The following is a 20,608-nucleotide window of genomic DNA, read 5'->3' as shown; positions in this document are numbered from 1 at the left end:
GCTCCACCAGATCGAATAGCTAGGGACTTAGAATTCAACGCCAGAAGGATAAAATACAGTATAAGTACAACAGTTTTTCCATCGTATAAAGTGAATAATTGCAGACATTGTGAAAGTAATGGTCATTTCTACGTTCCGGTCAACCTAGGTGTCACTCTAGGGCGTTGCTCCACCACATCTAATAGCTACGTCCTTAGAAGTCAACGCCAGGAGCATAAAATACAATATAAATACAACAGCTTTTCCATCGCATAAAATGAATAATTGCAAACAGTGTGAAAGTAATGGTCATTTCTACGTTCCGGGCAACCTAGGCTTCACTGTAGGGCGTTGCTCCGCCCAATCGAATAGTTAGGGCCTTGGAAGTCAACGCCCGAAGCATAATAGTACAATAAAAAAAAACAGTTTCTCCATCGTATAAAACGAATAATTGCAAACAGTTTTAAAGTAATGGCCATTTCTACGTTCCGGGCAACCTAGGCTTCGCCCTAGGGCGTTGTTGCACCAGATCGAATAGCTAGGGAATTGGAGGTCAGCGCCAGAAGGATAAAGTACAATATCAATACAACAGCTTTTCCATCGTATAAAGCCAATAATTGCAACCAGTGTGAAAGTACTGGTCATTTCTACGTTCCGGGTAACCTAGGCTTCACTCTAGGGCGCTGCTCCACCAGATCGAATAGTCAGGGCCTAAGAAGTCAACGGCAGAAGCATAAAATACTATAAAAATACAACAGTCCTTCCATCGTATAACAGGAATAATTGCAACCAGTGAGAAACCAATGGTCATTTCTACGTTCCGGGCAAACAAGACTTCACTCTAGGGCGTTGCTCCACTAGATCGAATAGCTAGGGCCTTAGAAGTCAACGCCAGAAGCATAAAATACAAAATAAATAGAACAGTTTTTCCATTGTATAAAACGAATAATTGCTACCAGTGTAAAAGTTATGGTCATTTCTACGTTCCGGGCAACCTAGGCTTCACTCTAGGGCGGTGCTCCACCATATCGAATAGCTACGGCCTTAGAAGCCTACGCCTGAAGCATAAAATACAATAAAAATACAACGGTCTTTTCATCGTATAACAGGAATAATTGCAATAAACGTGAAAGTAATGATCATTTCGGCGTTTCGAGCATCCTAGACTTAACTCTGAGGCATTGCTCCACCAGATCGAATAGTTAGGTCCTAAGAAGTCAACGCCAGAAGCATAAAATACAATATAAATACAACAGTTTTTCCATTGTATGAAACGACTAATTGCTACCAGTGTAAAAGTTATGGTCATTTCTACGTCCCGGGCAACCTAGGCTTCACTGTAGAGTGATGCTCCACCAGATCGAATAGGTAGTGCCTTAGAAGGCAACGCCAGAAGCATAATATACAACATAAATATTACAGTTTTTCCTTCGTATAAAACGAATAATAGCAATCAGTGTGAAAGTTGTGGTCATTTCTACGTTCCGGGCTACCTAGGCTGCACTCTAGGTCGTTGCTCCACCAGATCGAATAGGTAGGGCCATAGAAGTCAACGCCAGAAGCATAAAATACAAAATAAATAGAACAGTTTTTCCATCGTATAAAACGAATGATTGCAACCAGTATGAAAGTTATGGTCATTTCTACGTTCCGGGCAACCTAGGCTGCACTCTAGGGTGTTGCTCCACCAGATGGAATAGCTAGGGCCTTAGAAGTCAACGCCCGATGCATAAAATGCAAAATAAATATAACAGCTTTTCCATCGTATGAAACGAATAACAGCAACCGGTCTGAAAGTACTGGACATTTCTACGTTCCGGGTAACCTAGGTTTCACACTAGGGCGTTGCTCCACCAGATCGAATAGCTAGGGACTTAGAATTCAACGCCAGAAGGATAAAATACAGTATAAGTACAACAGTTTTTCCATCGTATAAAATGAATAATTGCAGACATTGTGAAAGTAATGGTCATTTCTACGTTCCGGTCAACCTAGGTGTCACTCTAGGGCGTTGCTCCACCACATCTAATAGCTACGTCCTTAGAAGTCAACGCCAGGAGCATAAAATACAATATAAATACAACAGCTTTTCCATCGCATAAAATGAATAATTGCAAACAGTGTGAAAGTAATGGTCATTTCTACGTTCCGGGCAACCTAGGCTTCACTGTAGGGCGTTGCTCCGCCCAATCGAATAGTTAGGGCCTTGGAAGTCAACGCCCGAAGCATAAAGTACAATAAAAAAAAACAGTTTCTCCATCGTATAAAACGAATAATTGCAAACAGTTTTAAAGTAATGGCCATTTCTACGTTCCGAGCAACCTAGGCTTCGCCCTAGGGCGTTGTTGCACCAGATCGAATAGCTAGGGAATTGGAGGTCAGCGCCAGAAGGATAAAGTACAATATCAATACAACAGCTTTTCCATCGTATAAAGCCAATAATTGCAACCAGTGTGAAAGTACTGGTCATTTCTACGTTCCGGGTAACCTAGGCTTCACTCTAGGGCGCTGCTCCACCAGATCGAATAGTCAGGGCCTAAGAAGTCAACGCCAGAAGCATAAAATACTATAAAAATACAACAGTCCTTCCATCGTATGACAGGAATAATTGCAACCAGTGAGAAACTAATGGTCATTTCTACGTTCCGGGCAAACAAGACTTCACTCTATGGCGTTGCTCCACTAGATCGAATAGCTAGGGCCTTAGAAGTCAACGCCAGAAGCATAAAATACAAAATAAATAGAACAGTTTTTCCATTGTATAAAACGAATAATTGCTACCAGTGTAAAAGTTATGGTCATTTCTACGTTCCGGGCAACCTAGGCTTCACTCTAGGGCGGTGCTCCACCATATCGAATAGCTACGGCCTTAGAAGCCTACGCCTGAAGCATAAAATACAATAAAAATACAACGGTCTTTTCATCGTATAACAGGAATAATTGCAATAAGCGTGAAAGTAATGATCATTTCGGCGTTTCGAGCATCCTAGACTTAACTCTGAGGCATTGCTCCACCAGATCGAATAGTTAGGGCCTAAGAAGTCAACGCCAGAAGCATAAAATACAATATAAATACAACAGTTTTTCCATTGTATAAAACGAATAATTGCTACCAGTGTAAAAGTTATGGTCATTTCTACGTCCCGGGCAACCTAGGCTTCACTGTAGAGTGATGCTCCACCAGATCGAATAGGTAGTGCCTTAGAAGGCAACGCCAGAAGCATAATATACAACATAAATATTACAGTTTTTCCTTCGTATAAAACGAATAATAGCAATCAGTGTGAAAGTTGTGGTCATTTCTACGTTCCGGGCTACCTAGGCTGCACTCTAGGTCGTTGCTCCACCAGATCGAATAGATAGGGCCATAGAAGTCAACGCCAGAAGCATAAAATACAAAATAAATAGAACAGTTTTTCCATCGTATAAAACGAATGATTGCAACCAGTATGAAAGTTATGGTCATTTCTACGTTCCGGGCAACCTAGGCTGCACTCTAGGGTGTTGCTCCACCAGATGGAATAGCTAGGGCCTTAGAACTCAACGCCCGATGCATAAAATGCAAAATAAATATAACAGCTTTTCCATCGTATGAAACGAATAACAGCAACCGGTCTGAAAGTAATGGACATTTCTACGTTCCGGGTAACCTAGGTTTCACACTAGGGCGTTGCTCCACCAGATCGAATAGCTAGGGACTTAGAATTCAACGCCAGAAGGATAAAATACAGTATAAGTACAACAGTTTTTCCATCGTATAAAATGAATAATTGCAGACATTGTGAAAGTAATGGTCATTTCTACGTTCCGGTCAACCTAGGTGTCACTCTAGGGCGTTGCTCCACCACATCTAATAGCTACGTCCTTAGAAGTCAACGCCAGGAGCATAAAATACAATATAAATACAACAGCTTTTCCATCGCATAAAATGAATAATTGCAAACAGTGTGAAAGTAATGGTCATTTCTACGTTCCGGGCAACCTAGGCTTCACTGTAGGGCGTTGCTCCGCCCAATCGAATAGTTAGGGCCTTGGAAGTCAACGCCCGAAGCATAAAGTACAATAAAAAAAAACAGTTTCTCCATCGTATAAAACGAATAATTGCAAACAGTTTTAAAGTAATGGCCATTTCTACGTTCCGGGCAACCTAGGCTTCGCCCTAGGGCGTTGTTGCACCAGATCGAATAGCTAGGGAATTGGAGGTCAGCGCCAGAAGGATAAAGTACAATATCAATACAACAGCTTTTCCATCGTATAAAGCCAATAATTGCAACCAGTGTGAAAGTACTGGTCATTTCTACGTTCCGGGTAACCTAGGCTTCACTCTAGGGCGCTGCTCCACCAGATCGAATAGTCAGGGCCTAAGAAGTCAACGCCAGAAGCATAAAATACTATAAAAATACAACAGTCCTTCCATCGTATAACAGGAATAATTGCAACCAGTGAGAAACTAATGGTCATTTCTACGTTCCGGGCAAACAAGACTTCACTCTAGGGCGTTGCTCCACTAGATCGAATAGCTAGGGCCTTAGAAGTCAACGCCAGAAGCATAAAATACAAAATAAATAGAACAGTTTTTCCATTGTATAAAACGAATAATTGCTACCAGTGTAAAAGTTATGGTCATTTCTACGTTCCGGGCAACCTAGGCTTCACTCTAGGGCGGTGCTCCACCATATCGAATAGCTACGGCCTTAGAAGCCTACGCCTGAAGCATAAAATACAATAAAAATACAACGGTCTTTTCATCGTATAACAGGAATAATTGCAATAAGCGTGAAAGTAATGATCATTTCGGCGTTTCGAGCATCCTAGACTTAACTCTGAGGCATTGCTCCACCAGATCGAATAGTTAGGGCCTAAGAAGTCAACGCCAGAAGCATAAAATACAATATAAATACAACAGTTTTTCCATTGTATAAAACGAATAATTGCTACCAGTGTAAAAGTTATGGTCATTTCTACGTCCCGGGCAACCTAGGCTTCACTGTAGAGTGATGCTCCACCAGATCGAATAGGTAGTGCCTTAGAAGGCAACGCCAGAAGCATAATATACAACATAAATATTACAGTTTTTCCTTCGTATAAAACGAATAATAGCAATCAGTGTGAAAGTTGTGGTCATTTCTACGTTCCGGGCTACCTAGGCTGCACTCTAGGTCGTTGCTCCACCAGATCGAATAGGTAGGGCCATAGAAGTCAACGCCAGAAGCATAAAATACAAAATAAATAGAACAGTTTTTCCATCGTATAAAACGAATGATTGCAACCAGTATGAAAGTTATGGTCATTTCTACGTTCCGGCAACCTAGGCTGCACTCTAGGGTGTTGCTCCACCAGATGGAATAGCTAGGGCCTTAGAAGTCAACGCCCGATGCATAAAATGCAAAATAAATATAACAGCTTTTCCATCGTATGAAACGAATAACAGCAACCGGTCTGAAAGTACTGGACATTTCTACGTTCCGGGTAACCTAGGTTTCACACTAGGGCGTTGCTCCACCAGATCGAATAGCTAGGGACTTAGAATTCAACGCCAGAAGGATAAAATACAGTATAAGTACAACAGTTTTTCCATCGTATAAAATGAATAATTGCAGACATTGTGAAAGTAATGGTCATTTCTACGTTCCGGTCAACCTAGGTGTCACTCTAGGGCGTTGCTCCACCACATCTAATAGCTACGTCCTTAGAAGTCAACGCCAGGAGCATAAAATACAATATAAATACAACAGCTTTTCCATCGCATAAAATGAATAATTGCAAACAGTGTGAAAGTAATGGTCATTTCTACGTTCCGGGCAACCTAGGCTTCACTGTAGGGCGTTGCTCCGCCCAATCGAATAGTTAGGGCCTTGGAAGTCAACGCCCGAAGCATAAAATACAATATAAGTACAACAGCTTTGCCATCGTATAAAATGAATAATTGCAAACAGTGTGAAGGTAATGGCCATTTCTACGTTCCGAGTAACCTAGGCTTCACTCTAGGGCGTTGCTCCACCAGATCGAATAGTTACGGCCTAAGAAGTCAACGCCAGAAGCATAAAATACGATATAAATACAACATCTTTTCCATCGTAGAAAACGAATAATGGCTACCCGTATGGAAGTGATGGTCATTTCTACGTTCCCGGCAACCTAGGCCTCACTCTAGCGTGTTGTTCCACCAGATTGAATAGTTACGGCCTAAGAAATCAACGCCAGAAGCATAAAATACAATATATATATAACAGTTTTTCCATCGTATAAAACGAATAATAGCAACCAGCGGGAAAGTTATGGTCATTTCTACGTTTCGGGCAACCTAGGCTTCACCCCAGGGCGTTGTTCCACCAGATCGAATAATTAGGGCCTAAGAAGTGAACACCAGCAGCATAAAATACAATATAAATACAACAGTTCTTCCATCATATAAAACGAATGATTGCAACCAGTATGAAAGTAATGTTCATTTCTTCGCACCGGGCAACCTAGGCTTCACTCTATGGCGTTCATCCACCACATCGAATAGCTCGGCATCAGAAGTCAACGCCCGAAGCATAAAATGCAATAAAAGTACAACAGTCTTTCCATCGTATAACAGGAATAATTGCAACCAGTTTGAAAGTTATAGTCATTTCCATGTTCCGGGCAACCTAGGCTTCACTCTAGGGCGTTGTTCCACCAGATCGAATAGTTAGGGCCTAAGAACTCAACGCCAGAAGAAAAAAACCAATATAAGTACAACAGTTTTTCCATCGTATAAAATGAATAATTGCAAACATTGTGAAAGTAATGGTCATATCTACGTTCCGGGCAACCTAGGTGTCACTCTAGGGCGTTGCTCCACCACATCTAATAGCTACGGCCTTAGAAGTCAACGCCAGAAGAATAAAATACAAAATAAATAAAACAGTTTTTCCATCGTATAAAACGAATAATTGCTACCAGTGTGAAAGTTATGGTCATTTCTACGTTCCGGGCATCCTAGACTTAACTCTGAGGCGTTGCTCCACCAGATCGAAGAGCTAGGGCCTTAGAAGCCAACGCCAGAAGCATAAACTACAAAATAAATACAACAGTCTTTCCATCGTATAAAACGAATAATTGCCTCCTGTGTGAAAGTAATGGTCATTTCTACGTTCCGGGTAACCTAGAATTCGCTCTAGGGCGTTGCTCCACCAGAGGGAATAGCTAGCGACTTCGAATTCAGCGCCAGAAGGATAAAATACAATATGAGTACAACAGTTTTTCCATCGTATAAAATGAATAATTGCAAACGTTGTGAAAGTAATGGCCATTTCTACGTTCCGGGCAACCTAGGCGTCACTCTAGGGCGTTGCTCCACCACATCTAACAGCTACAGCCTTAGAAGTCAACGCCAGAAGCATAAAATACAACATAAATACAACAGATTTTCCATCGTATAAAATGAATAATTGCAAGCAGTGTGAAAGTAACGGTCATTTCTAATTCCGGACAACCTAGGCTTCACTGTAGGGCGTTGCTCCGCCCAATCGAATAGTTAGGGCCTTGGAAGTCAACGCCCGAAGCATAAAGTACAATAAAAAAAAACAGTTTCTCCATCGTATAAAACGAATAATTGCAAACAGTTTTAAAGTAATGGCCATTTCTACGTTCCGGGCAACCTAGGCTTCGCCCTAGGGCGTTGTTGCACCAGATCGAATAGCTAGGGAATTGGAGGTCAGCGCCAGAAGGATAAAGTACAATATCAATACAACAGCTTTTCCATCGTATAAAGCCAATAATTGCAACCAGTGTGAAAGTACTGGTCATTTCTACGTTCCGGGTAACCTAGGCTTCACTCTAGGGCGCTGCTCCACCAGATCGAATAGTCAGGGCCTAAGAAGTCAACGCCAGAAGCATAAAATACTATAAAAATACAACAGTCCTTCCATCGTATAACAGGAATAATTGCAACCAGTGAGAAACTAATGGTCATTTCTACGTTCCGGGCAAACAAGACTTCACTCTAGGGCGTTGCTCCACTAGATCGAATAGCTAGGGCCTTAGAAGTCAACGCCAGAAGCATAAAATACAAAATAAATAGAACAGTTTTTCCATTGTATAAAACGAATAATTGCTACCAGTGTAAAAGTTATGGTCATTTCTACGTTCCGGGCAACCTAGGCTTCACTCTAGGGCGGTGCTCCACCATATCGAATAGCTACGGCCTTAGAAGCCTACGCCTGAAGCATAAAATACAATAAAAATACAACGGTCTTTTCATCGTATAACAGGAATAATTGCAATAAGCGTGAAAGTAATGATCATTTCGGCGTTTCGAGCATCCTAGACTTAACTCTGAGGCATTGCTCCACCAGATCGAATAGTTAGGGCCTAAGAAGTCAACGCCAGAAGCATAAAATACAATATAAATACAACAGTTTTTCCATTGTATAAAACGAATAATTGCTACCAGTGTAAAAGTTATGGTCATTTCTACGTCCCGGGCAACCTAGGCTTCACTGTAGAGTGATGCTCCACCAGATCGAATAGGTAGTGCCTTAGAAGGCAACGCCAGAAGCATAATATACAACATAAATATTACAGTTTTTCCTTCGTATAAAACGAATAATAGCAATCAGTGTGAAAGTTGTGGTCATTTCTACGTTCCGGGCTACCTAGGCTGCACTCTAGGTCGTTGCTCCACCAGATCGAATAGGTAGGGCCATAGAAGTCAACGCCAGAAGCATAAAATACAAAATAAATAGAACAGTTTTTCCATCGTATAAAACGAATGATTGCAACCAGTATGAAAGTTATGGTCATTTCTACGTTCCGGCAACCTAGGCTGCACTCTAGGGTGTTGCTCCACCAGATGGAATAGCTAGGGCCTTAGAAGTCAACGCCCGATGCATAAAATGCAAAATAAATATAACAGCTTTTCCATCGTATGAAACGAATAACAGCAACCGGTCTGAAAGTACTGGACATTTCTACGTTCCGGGTAACCTAGGTTTCACACTAGGGCGTTGCTCCACCAGATCGAATAGCTAGGGACTTAGAATTCAACGCCAGAAGGATAAAATACAGTATAAGTACAACAGTTTTTCCATCGTATAAAATGAATAATTGCAGACATTGTGAAAGTAATGGTCATTTCTACGTTCCGGTCAACCTAGGTGTCACTCTAGGGCGTTGCTCCACCACATCTAATAGCTACGTCCTTAGAAGTCAACGCCAGGAGCATAAAATACAATATAAATACAACAGCTTTTCCATCGCATAAAATGAATAATTGCAAACAGTGTGAAAGTAATGGTCATTTCTACGTTCCGGGCAACCTAGGCTTCACTGTAGGGCGTTGCTCCGCCCAATCGAATAGTTAGGGCCTTGGAAGTCAACGCCCGAAGCATAAAATACAATATAAGTACAACAGCTTTGCCATCGTATAAAATGAATAATTGCAAACAGTGTGAAGGTAATGGCCATTTCTACGTTCCGAGTAACCTAGGCTTCACTCTAGGGCGTTGCTCCACCAGATCGAATAGTTACGGCCTAAGAAATCAACGCCAGAAGCATAAAATACAATATATATATAACAGTTTTTCCATCGTATAAAACGAATAATAGCAACCAGCGGGAAAGTTATGGTCATTTCTACGTTTCGGGCAACCTAGGCTTCACCCCAGGGCGTTGTTCCACCAGATCGAATAATTAGGGCCTAAGAAGTGAACACCAGCAGCATAAAATACAATATAAATACAACAGTTCTTCCATCATATAAAACGAATGATTGCAACAAGTATGAAAGTTATGTTCATTTCTTCGCACCGGGCAACCTAGGCTTCACTCTATGGCGTTCATCCACCACATCGAATAGCTCGGCATCAGAAGTCAACGCCCGAAGCATAAAATGCAATAAAAGTACAACAGTCTTTCCATCGTATAACAGGAATAATTGCAACCAGTTTGAAAGTTATAGTCATTTCCATGTTCCGGGCAACCTAGGCTTCACTCTAGGGCGTTGTTCCACCAGATCGAATAGTTAGGGCCTAAGAACTCAACGCCAGAAGAAAAAAACCAATATAAGTACAACAGTTTTTCCATCGTATAAAATGAATAATTGCAAACATTGTGAAAGTAATGGTCATATCTACGTTCCGGGCAACCTAGGTGTCACTCTAGGGCGTTGCTCCACCACATCTAATAGCTACGGCCTTAGAAGTCAACGCCAGAAGAATAAAATACAAAATAAATAAAACAGTTTTTCCATCGTATAAAACGAATAATTGCTACCAGTGTGAAAGTTATGGTCATTTCTACGTTCCGGGCATCCTAGACTTAACTCTGAGGCGTTGCTCCACCAGATCGAAGAGCTAGGGCCTTAGAAGCCAACGCCAGAAGCATAAACTACAAAATAAATACAACAGTCTTTCCATCGTATAAAACGAATAATTGCCTCCTGTGTGAAAGTAATGGTCATTTCTACGTTCCGGGTAACCTAGAATTCGCTCTAGGGCGTTGCTCCACCAGAGGGAATAGCTAGCGACTTCGAATTCAGCGCCAGAAGGATAAAATACAATATGAGTACAACAGTTTTTCCATCGTATAAAATGAATAATTGCAAACGTTGTGAAAGTAATGGCCATTTCTACGTTCCGGGCAACCTAGGCGTCACTCTAGGGCGTTGCTCCACCACATCTAACAGCTACAGCCTTAGAAGTCAACGCCAGAAGCATAAAATACAACATAAATACAACAGATTTTCCATCGTATAAAATGAATAATTGCAAGCAGTGTGAAAGTAACGGTCATTTCTAATTCCGGACAACCTAGGCTTCACTCTAGGGCGTTGCTCCACCAGATCGAATAGTTAGGGCCTTAGAAGTCCACGCCAGAAGCATAAAATACGATAAAGATGCAACAGTTTTTCCATCGTATAAAACGAATAATTGCAACCAGTGTGAAATTTATGGTCATTCCTACATTCCGAGCAACCTAGACTTCACTCTAGAGCGTTGCTCCACCAGATCGAATAGTTAGGTCCTTAGAAGTCAACGCCAGAAGCATAAAATACGATATAAATACAACAGTTTGTCCATCGTAGAACAGGAATAATTGCAACCAGTGTGAAAGTTATGGTCATTTCTGCGTTCCTGGCAACCTAGGCTTCACTCTAGGTCGTTGTTCCACCAGATCAAACAGTCAGGGCCTTAGAAGTAAACGCCCGAAGCATAAAATACAAAATAAATGGAACAGTTTTTCCATTGTATAAAACGAATAATTGCTACCAGTGTGAAAGTTATGGTGATTTCTACGTTCCGGGCAACCTAGGCTTCACCCTAGGGCATTGTTCCACCAAGTCGAATAGTTAGGGCCTAAGAAGTGAACGCCAGAAGCATAAAATACAATATAAATACAACGGTTTTTTCATTCTATAAAACAAATAATTGCAACCAGTATGAAAGTTATGGTCATTTCTACGTTCCGGGCAACCTAGGTTTCACACTAGGGCATTTCACCACCACACCTAATTACTACGGCCTTAGAAGTCAACGCCAGGAGCATAAAATACAATATAAATACAACAGCTTTGCCATCGTATAAAAAGAATAATTGCAAACAGTGTGAAAGTAAGGATCATTTCTACTTTCCGGGCAACCTAGGCTTCACCCTAGGGCGTTGATCCAACAGATTGAATAGTTAGGGCCTTAAAAGTCAATGCCCGAAGTATAAAATGCAATAAATATACAACAGCTTTTCCATCGTATAAAACGAATAATTGCAACCAGTGTGATAGTTATGCTCATTTCTACGTTCCGGGCAACCTAGGCTTCACCCTAGGTCGTTGCTCCAACAGATTGAATAGTTAGGGCCTTAAAAGTCAATGCCCGAAGCATAAAATGCAATAAAAATACAACAGTTTTTCCATCGTTTAACAGGAATAACTGCAAACAGTATGAAGGCACTGTTTATTTCTACGTTCCGTGCAACCTAGGCTTCAGTCTAGGGCGTTGCTCCGCCAGTTCGAATAGTTAGGGCCTTAGAAGTCCACGCCAGAAGCATAAAATACGTTAAAGATGCAACAGTTTTTCCATCGTAGAACAGGAATTATTGCAAACAGTGTGAAAGTTATGGTCATTTCTACGTTCCGGGCTACCTATGCTTCACTCTAGGCCGTTGCTCCAGCAGATCAAACAGTTAGGGCCTTAGAAGTCAACGCCCGAAGCATAAAATACAAAATAAATGGAACAGTTTTTCCAATGTATAAAACGAATAATTGCTACCAGTGTGAAAGTTATGGTCATTTCTACGTTCCGGGAAACCTAGGCTTCACCCTAGGGCGTTGCTCCAACAGATTGAATAGTTAGGGCCCTAGAAGTCAATGCCCGAAGCATAAAATACAATTTAAATACAACAGCTTTTCCACCGTATATAATGTATATTTGCAAACACTGTGAAAGTAATGGTCATTTCCATGTTCCGGGCAACCTAGGCTTCACTCTAGGGCGTTGTTCCACCAGATCGAATAGTTAGGGCCTTAGAAGTCCACGCCAGAAGCATAAAATAGAATAAAGATGCAACAGTTTTTCCATCGTGTTACAGGAATAACTGCAACCAGTGTGAATGTACTGGTCATTTCTACGTTCCGGATAACCTAGGTTTCACTCTAGGTCGTTATTCTACCAGATCGAATAGCTAGGGACTTAGAACTCAACGTCAGAAGGATAAAATACAATATAAGTACAACAGTTATTTCATCATATAAAGTGAGTAGTTGCAAACATTGTGAAAGTAATGGTCATTTCTACGTTCCGGGCAACATAGTCGTCACTCATGGCGTTGCTCCACCTGATCGAATAGTTAGGGCCTTAGAAGTCAACGCCAGAAGCATAAAATGCAATAAAGATGCAACAGTTTTTCCATCGTATAACAGGAATAACTGCAAACAGTGTGAAAGTACTGGTCATTTCTACGTTCCGGGCAACCTAGGCGTCACTTTAGGGCGTTGCTCCACCTGATCGAATAGTTAGGGCCTTAGAAGTCAACGCCAGAAGCATAAAATGCAATAAAGATGCAACAGTTTTTCCATCGTATAACAGGAATAACTGCAAACAGTGTGAAAGCACTGGTCATTTCAACGTTCCGGGCAATCTAGGCTTCACCCGAGGGCGTTGCTCCACCAGATCAATCAGTTAGGGCCTTAGAAGTCAACGCCCCAAGCATAAAATGCAAAATAAATAGAACAGTTTTTCCATTGTATAAAACGAATAATTGCTACCAGTGTAAAAGTTATTGTCATTTCTACGTTCCGGGCAGCCTAGGCTTCACTCTAGGGAGTTGCTCCACCAGATCGAATAGTTAGGGCCTAAGAAGTCCACGCCCGAAGCATAAAATACGATAAAGATGCAACAGTTTTTCCATCGTATAAAACGAATGATTGCAACCAGTGTGAATGTAATGGTCATTTCTACGTTCCGGGCAACCTAGGCTTCACTCCATGGCGTTGCTCCACCAGATCGAATCGTTAGGTCCTAAGAAGTTAACGCCAGAAGCATAAAATACGATATAAATACAACAGCTTTTCCATCGTATAAAACGAATAATTGCAACCAGTGTGAAAGTAATGGTCATTTCTACGTTCCCGCCAACGTAGGTTTCACTCTACGGCGTTGATCCACCAGAGGGAATGGTTAGGGCCTAAGAATTCAACGCCAGAAGGATAAAATACAATATAAGTACAACAGTTATTCCATCGTATAAAATGAGTAGTTGCAAACATTGTGAAAGTAATGGTCATTTCTACGTTCCGGGCAACCTAGGCGTCACTCTAGGGCGTTGCTCTACCTCACCGAATAGTTAGGGCCTTAGAAGTCAACGCCAGAAGCATAAAATGCAATAAAGATGCAACAGTTTTTCCATCGTATAACAGAAATAACTGCAAACGGTGTGAATGTAAAGGTCATTTCTACGTTCCAGGCAACCTGGGCTTCACTCTAGGGCGTTGTTCCACCAGATCGAATAGTTAGGCCCTAAGAAGTCAACGCCAGAAGCATAAAATGTAATAAAAGTACAACAGTTTTTCCATCGTATAACAGGAATAATTCCAACCAGTGTGAAAGTAATTGTCATTTCTACGTACCGGGCAACCTAGGCTCCGCTCTCGGGCGTTGCTCCACCAAACCAAATAGCTAGGGCCTTAGAAGTCAACGCCAGAAGCATAAAATACAATAAAGATGCAAAAGTTTTTCCATCGTATAACAGGAATAACTGCAAACAGTGTGAAAGTAATGGTCATTTCCATGTTCCGGGCAACCTAGTCCTCAATCTAGGGCGTTGTTCCACCAGATCGAAAAGTTAGGGCCTAAGAAGTCAACGCCAGAAGCATAAAATACAATATAAATATAACAGTTTTTCCATCGTATAAAACGAATGATAGCAACCATTGTGAAAGTTATGGTCATTTCTACGTTCCGGGCAACCTAGGCTTCACTCTAGGGCGTTGCGCCACCAGATCGAATAGCTAGCGACTTAGAATTAAACGCCAGAAGCATAGAATACAATAAAAATACAACAGCTTTTCCATCGCACAAAATGAATAATAGCAAACAGTGTGAAGGTATTGGTCATTTCTACGGTCCCGGCAACCTAGGCTTCACTCTAGGTCGTTGATCCACCAGATCAAATAGCTAGCGACTTAGAATTAAACGCCAGAAGCATAGAATACAATAAAAATACAACAGTTTTTCCATCGTATAACAGGAATAATTGCAACCAGTGTGAATGTAATGGTCACTTCTACTTTCCGGGCAACCTAGGCTGCACCCTAGGGCGTTGCTCCAACAGATTGAATAGTTAGGGCCTTAGACGTCAATGCCCGAAGCATAAAATGCAATAAGAATACAACAGTTTTTCCATCATATAACAGGAATAATTGCAACCAGTTTGAAAGTGATGGTCATTTCTACGTTCCGGGTAACCTAGTCTTCACTCTGGGGCGTTGCTCCACCAGATGGAATAGCTAGGGCCTTAGAAGTCAACGCCTGAAGTATAAAATACAATAAAAATACAACAGTCTTTACATAGTATAACAGGAATAATTGCAACCCGTGAGAAAGTGATGGTCATTTCTACGTTCCAGGCAACCTAGGCTTCACCCTAGGGCGTTGTTCCACCAGATGGAATAGTTAGGGCCTAAGAAGTTAACGCCAGAAGCATAAAATCCTATATAAATACAACAGTTTTTCCATCGTATAAAACGAATAATTGCAACCAGTGTGAATGTAATGGTCATTTCTACGTTCCGGGCAACTTAGGCGTCACTCTAGGGCGTTGCTCCACCACATATAATAGCTACGGCCTTAGAAGCCAACCCCAGATGAATAAAATACAATAAAGATGCCACAGCTTTTCCATCGTATAAAACGGATAATTGCAACCAGTGTGAAAGTTATGGTCATTTCTACTTTCCGGGCATCCTAGGCTTCACCCTAGGACGTTGTTCCACCAGTTCGAACAGTTAGGGCCTAAGAAGACAACACCAGAAGCATAAAATACAATATAAATATAACAGTTTTTCCATCGTATAAAACGAATGATAGCAACCAGTGTGAAAGTTATGGTCATTTCTACGTTCCGGGCAACCTAGGCCTCACTCTAGGGCGTTGCTCGACCAGATCGAATAGCTAGTGCCTTAGAAGTCAACGCCTGAAGTATAAAATACAATAAAAATACAACAGTCTTTTCATCCTATAACAGGAATAATTGCAACCCGTGTGAAAGTTATGGTCATTTCCATGTTCCGGGCAACCAAGTCTTCACTCTAGGGCGTTGTTCCACCAGATCGAATAGTTAGGGCCTAAGAAGTCAACGACAGAAGAATAAAATACGATATAAATACAACAGCTTTTCCATCGTATAAGACGAATAATTGCAACCAGTGTGAATGTAATGGTCATTTCTACGTTCCGGGCAACCTAGGCTTCACTCTAGGGCATTGCTCAACCAGATCGAATAATTAGGGCCTTAGAAATCAACGCCAGAAGCATAAAATACAATAAAGATGCAACAGTTTTTCCATCGTAAAACAGGAATAATTGCAACCAGTGTGAAGGTAATGGTCTTTTCTACGTTCCGGGCAACCTAGGCTTCACTCTAGGGCGGTGCACCACCAGATCAAAAAGTTAGGGCCTAAGAAGTCAACGCCAGAAGCATAAAATAGAACATAAATACAACAGATTTTCCATCGTATATAATGTATATTTGCAAACAGTGAGAAAGTAATGGTCATTTCTACGTTCCGGCCAACCTATGCGTCACTCTAGGGCGTTGCTCCACCACATCTAATAGCTGCGGCCTTAGAAGTCAACCGCAGATGAATAAAATACAATAAAGGTGCCACAGCTTTTCCATCGTATAAAACGAATAATTGCAACCAGTGTGAAAGTTATGGTCATTTCTACTTTCCGGGCATCCTAGGCTTCACCATAGGGCGTTGTTCCACCAGATGGAATCGTTAGGGCCTAAGAAGTCAACGCCAGAAGCATAAAATACGATATAAATACAACAGCTTTTCCATCGTATAAAACGAATAATTGCAACCAGTGTGAAAGTTATGGCCATTTCTACGTTCCGGGCAACCTAGGCTTCACTCTAAGGCGTTGCTCGACCAGATCGAATAGCTAGGGCCTTAGAAGTCAACGCCCGAAGCATAAAATACAAAATAAATAGAACAGTTTTTCCATCGTATAAAAGGAATAATTGCTAACAGTGTGAAAGTTATGGTCATTTCTACTCTCCGGGCAACCTAGGCTCCACCCTAGGGCGTTGTTCAACCAGTTGGAATAGTTAGGGCCTATGAAGTCAACGCCAGAAGCATAAAATACAATAAAGATGCAACAGTTTTTCCATCGTATAAAATGAGTAGTTGCAAACATTGTGAAAGTAGTGGTCATTTCTACGTTCCGGGCAACCTAGGCTTCACTCTAGGGCGTTGCTCCACCAGATCAAATAGCTAGCGACTTAGAATTAAACGCCAGAAGCATAGAATACAATAAAAATACAACAGTTTTTCCATCGTATAACAGGAATAATTGCCACCAGTGTGAATGTAATGGTCATTTCTACGTTCCGGGCAACCTAGGCGTCACTATAGGGCGTTGCTCCACCACATCTAATAGCTACGGCCCTAGAAGTCAACCGCAGATGAATAAAATACAATAAAGGTGCCACAGCTTTTCCATCGTATAAAACGAATAATTGCAGCCAGTGTGAAAGTTATGGTCATTTCTACTTTCCGGGCAACCTAGGCTTCACCCTAGGACGTTGTTCCACCAGATGGAATAGTTAGGGCCTAAGAAGTTAACGCCAGAAGCATAAAATCCTATATAAATACAACAGTTTTTCCATCGTATAAAACGAATAATTGCAACCAGTGTGAATGTAATGGTCATTTCTACGTTCCGGGCAACTTAGGCGTCACTCTAGGGCGTTGCTCCACCACATCTAATAGCTACGGCCTTAGAAGCCAACCCCAGATGAATAAAATACAATAAAGATGCCACAGCTTTTCCATCGTATAAAACGGATAATTGCAACCAGTGTGAAAGTTATGGTCATTTCTACTTTCCGGGCATCCTAGGCTTCACCCTAGGACGTTGTTCCACCAGTTCGAACAGTTAGGGCCTAAGAAGTCAACACCAGAAGCATAAAATACAATATAAATATAACAGTTTTTCCATCGTATAAAACGAATGATAGCAACCAGTGTGAAAGTTATGGTCATTTCTACGTTCCGGGCAACCTAGGCCTCACTCTAGGGCGTTGCTCGACCAGATCGAATAGCTAGTGCCTTAGAAGTCAACGCCTGAAGTATAAAATACAATAAAAATACAACAGTCTTTACATCCTATAACAGGAATAATTGCAACCCGTGTGAAAGTTATGGTCATTTCCATGTTCCGGGCAACCAAGTCTTCACTCTAGGGCGTTGTTCCACCAGATCGAATAGTTAGGGCCTAAGAAGTCAACGACAGAAGAATAAAATACGATATAAATACAACAGCTTTTCCATCGTATAAGACGAATAATTGCAACCAGTGTGAATGTAATGGTCATTTCTACGTTCCGGGCAACCTAGGCTTCACTCTAGGGCATTGCTCCACCAGATCGAATAATTAGGGCCTTAGAAATCAACGCCAGAAGCATAAAATACAATAAAGATGCCACAGCTTTTCCATCGTATAAAACGGATAATTGCAACCAGTGTGAAAGTTATGGTCATTTCTACTTTCCGGGCATCCTAGGCTTCACCCTAGGACGTTGTTCCACCAGTTCGAACAGTTAGGGCCTAAGAAGTCAACACCAGAAGCATAAAATACAATATAAATATAACAGTTTTTCCATCGTATAAAACGAATGATAGCAACCAGTGTGAAAGTTATGGTCATTTCTACGTTCCGGGCAACCTAGGCCTCACTCTAGGGCGTTGCTCGACCAGATCGAATAGCTAGTGCCTTAGAAGTCAACGCCTGAAGTATAAAATACAATAAAAATACAACAGTCTTTACATCCTATAACAGGAATAATTGCAACCCGTGTGAAAGTTATGGTCATTTCCATGTTCCGGGCAACCAAGTCTTCACTCTAGGGCGTTGTTCCACCAGATCGAATAGTTAGGGCCTAAGAAGTCAACGACAGAAGAATAAAATACGATACAAATACAACAGCTTTTCCATCGTATAAGACGAATAATTGCAACCAGTGTGAATGTAATGGTCATTTCTACGTTCCGGGCAACCTAGGCTTCACTCTAGGGCATTGCTCCACCAGATCGAATAATTAGGGCCTTAGAAATCAACGCCAGAAGCATAAAATACAATAAAGATGCAACAGTTTTTCCATCGTAAAACAGGAATAATTGCAACCAGTGTGAAGGTAATGGTCTTTTCTACGTTCCGGGCAACCTAGGCTTCACTCTAGGGCGGTGCACCACCAGATCAAATAGTTAGGCCCTAAGAAGTCAACGCCAGAAGCATAAAATGCAATAAAAGTACAACAGTTTTTCCATCGTATAACAGGAATAATTCCAACCAGTGTGAAAGTAATTGTCATTTCTACGTACCGGGCAACCTAGGCTCCGCTCTCGGGCGTTGCTCCACCAAACCGAATAGCTAGGGCCTTAGAAGTCAACGCCAGAAGCATAAAATACAATAAAGATGCAAAAGTTTTTCCATCGTATAACAGGAATAACTGCAAACAGTGTGAAAGTAATGGTCATTTCCATGTTCCGGGCAACCTAGTCTTCAATCTAGGGCGTTGTTCCACCAGATCGAAAAGTTAGGGCCTAAGAAGTCAACGCCAGAAGCATAAAATACAATATAAATATAACAGTTTTTCCATCGTATAAAACGAATGATAGCAACCATTGTGAAAGTTATGGTCATTTCTACGTTCCGGGCAACCTAGGCTTCACTCTAGGGCGTTGCGCCACCAGATCGAATAGCTAGCGACTTAGAATTAAACGCCAGAAGCATAGAATACAATAAAAATACAACAGCTTTTCCATCGCACAAAATGAATAATAGCAAACAGTGTGAAGGTATTGGTCATTTCTACGGTCCGGGCAACCTAGGCTTCACTCTAGGTCGTTGATCCACCAGATCAAATAGCTAGCGACTTAGAATTAAACGCCAGAAGCATAGAATACAATAAAAATACAACAGTTTTTCCATCGTATAACAGGAATAATTGCAACCAGTGTGAATGTAATGGTCACTTCTACTTTCCGGGCAACCTAGGCTGCACCCTAGGGCGTTGCTCCAACAGATTGAATAGTTAGGGCCTTAGACGTCAATGCCCGAAGCATAAAATGCAATAAGAATACAACAGTTTTTCCATCATATAACAGGAATAATTGCAACCAGTTTGAAAGTGATGGTCATTTCTACGTTCCGGGTAACCTAGTCTTCACTCTGGGGCGTTGCTCCACCAGATGGAATAGCTAGGGCCTTAGAAGTCAACGCCTGAAGTATAAAATACAATAAAAATACAACAGTCTTTACATAGTATAACAGGAATAATTGCAACCCGTGAGAAAGTGATGGTCATTTCTACGTTCCAGGCAACCTAGGCTTCACCCTAGGGCGTTGTTCCACCAGATGGAATAGTTAGGGCCTAAGAAGTTAACGCCAGAAGCATAAAATCCTATATAAATACAACAGTTTTTCCATCGTATAAAACGAATAATTGCAACCAGTGTGAATGTAATGGTCATTTCTACGTTCCGGGCAACTTAGGCGTCACTCTAGGGCGTTGCTCCACCACATCTAATAGCTACGGCCTTAGAAGCCAACCCCAGATGAATAAAATACAATAAAGATGCCACAGCTTTTCCATCGTATAAAACGGATAATTGCAACCAGTGTGAAAGTTATGGTCATTTCTACTTTCCGGGCATCCTAGGCTTCACCCTAGGACGTTGTTCCACCAGTTCGAACAGTTAGGGCCTAAGAAGTCAACACCAGAAGCATAAAATACAATATAAATATAACAGTTTTTCCATCGTATAAAACGAATGATAGCAACCAGTGTGAAAGTTATGGTCATTTCTACGTTCCGGGCAACCTAGGCCTCACTCTAGGGCGTTGCTCGACCAGATCGAATAGCTAGTGCCTTAGAAGTC

This window comes from Calliopsis andreniformis, unplaced genomic scaffold, assembly GCF_051401765.1.
Source record: "Calliopsis andreniformis isolate RMS-2024a unplaced genomic scaffold, iyCalAndr_principal scaffold0007, whole genome shotgun sequence".
NCBI classification, from domain to species: domain Eukaryota; kingdom Metazoa; phylum Arthropoda; class Insecta; order Hymenoptera; family Andrenidae; genus Calliopsis; species Calliopsis andreniformis.
Note: the sequence above shows the minus strand (reverse complement) of the source record.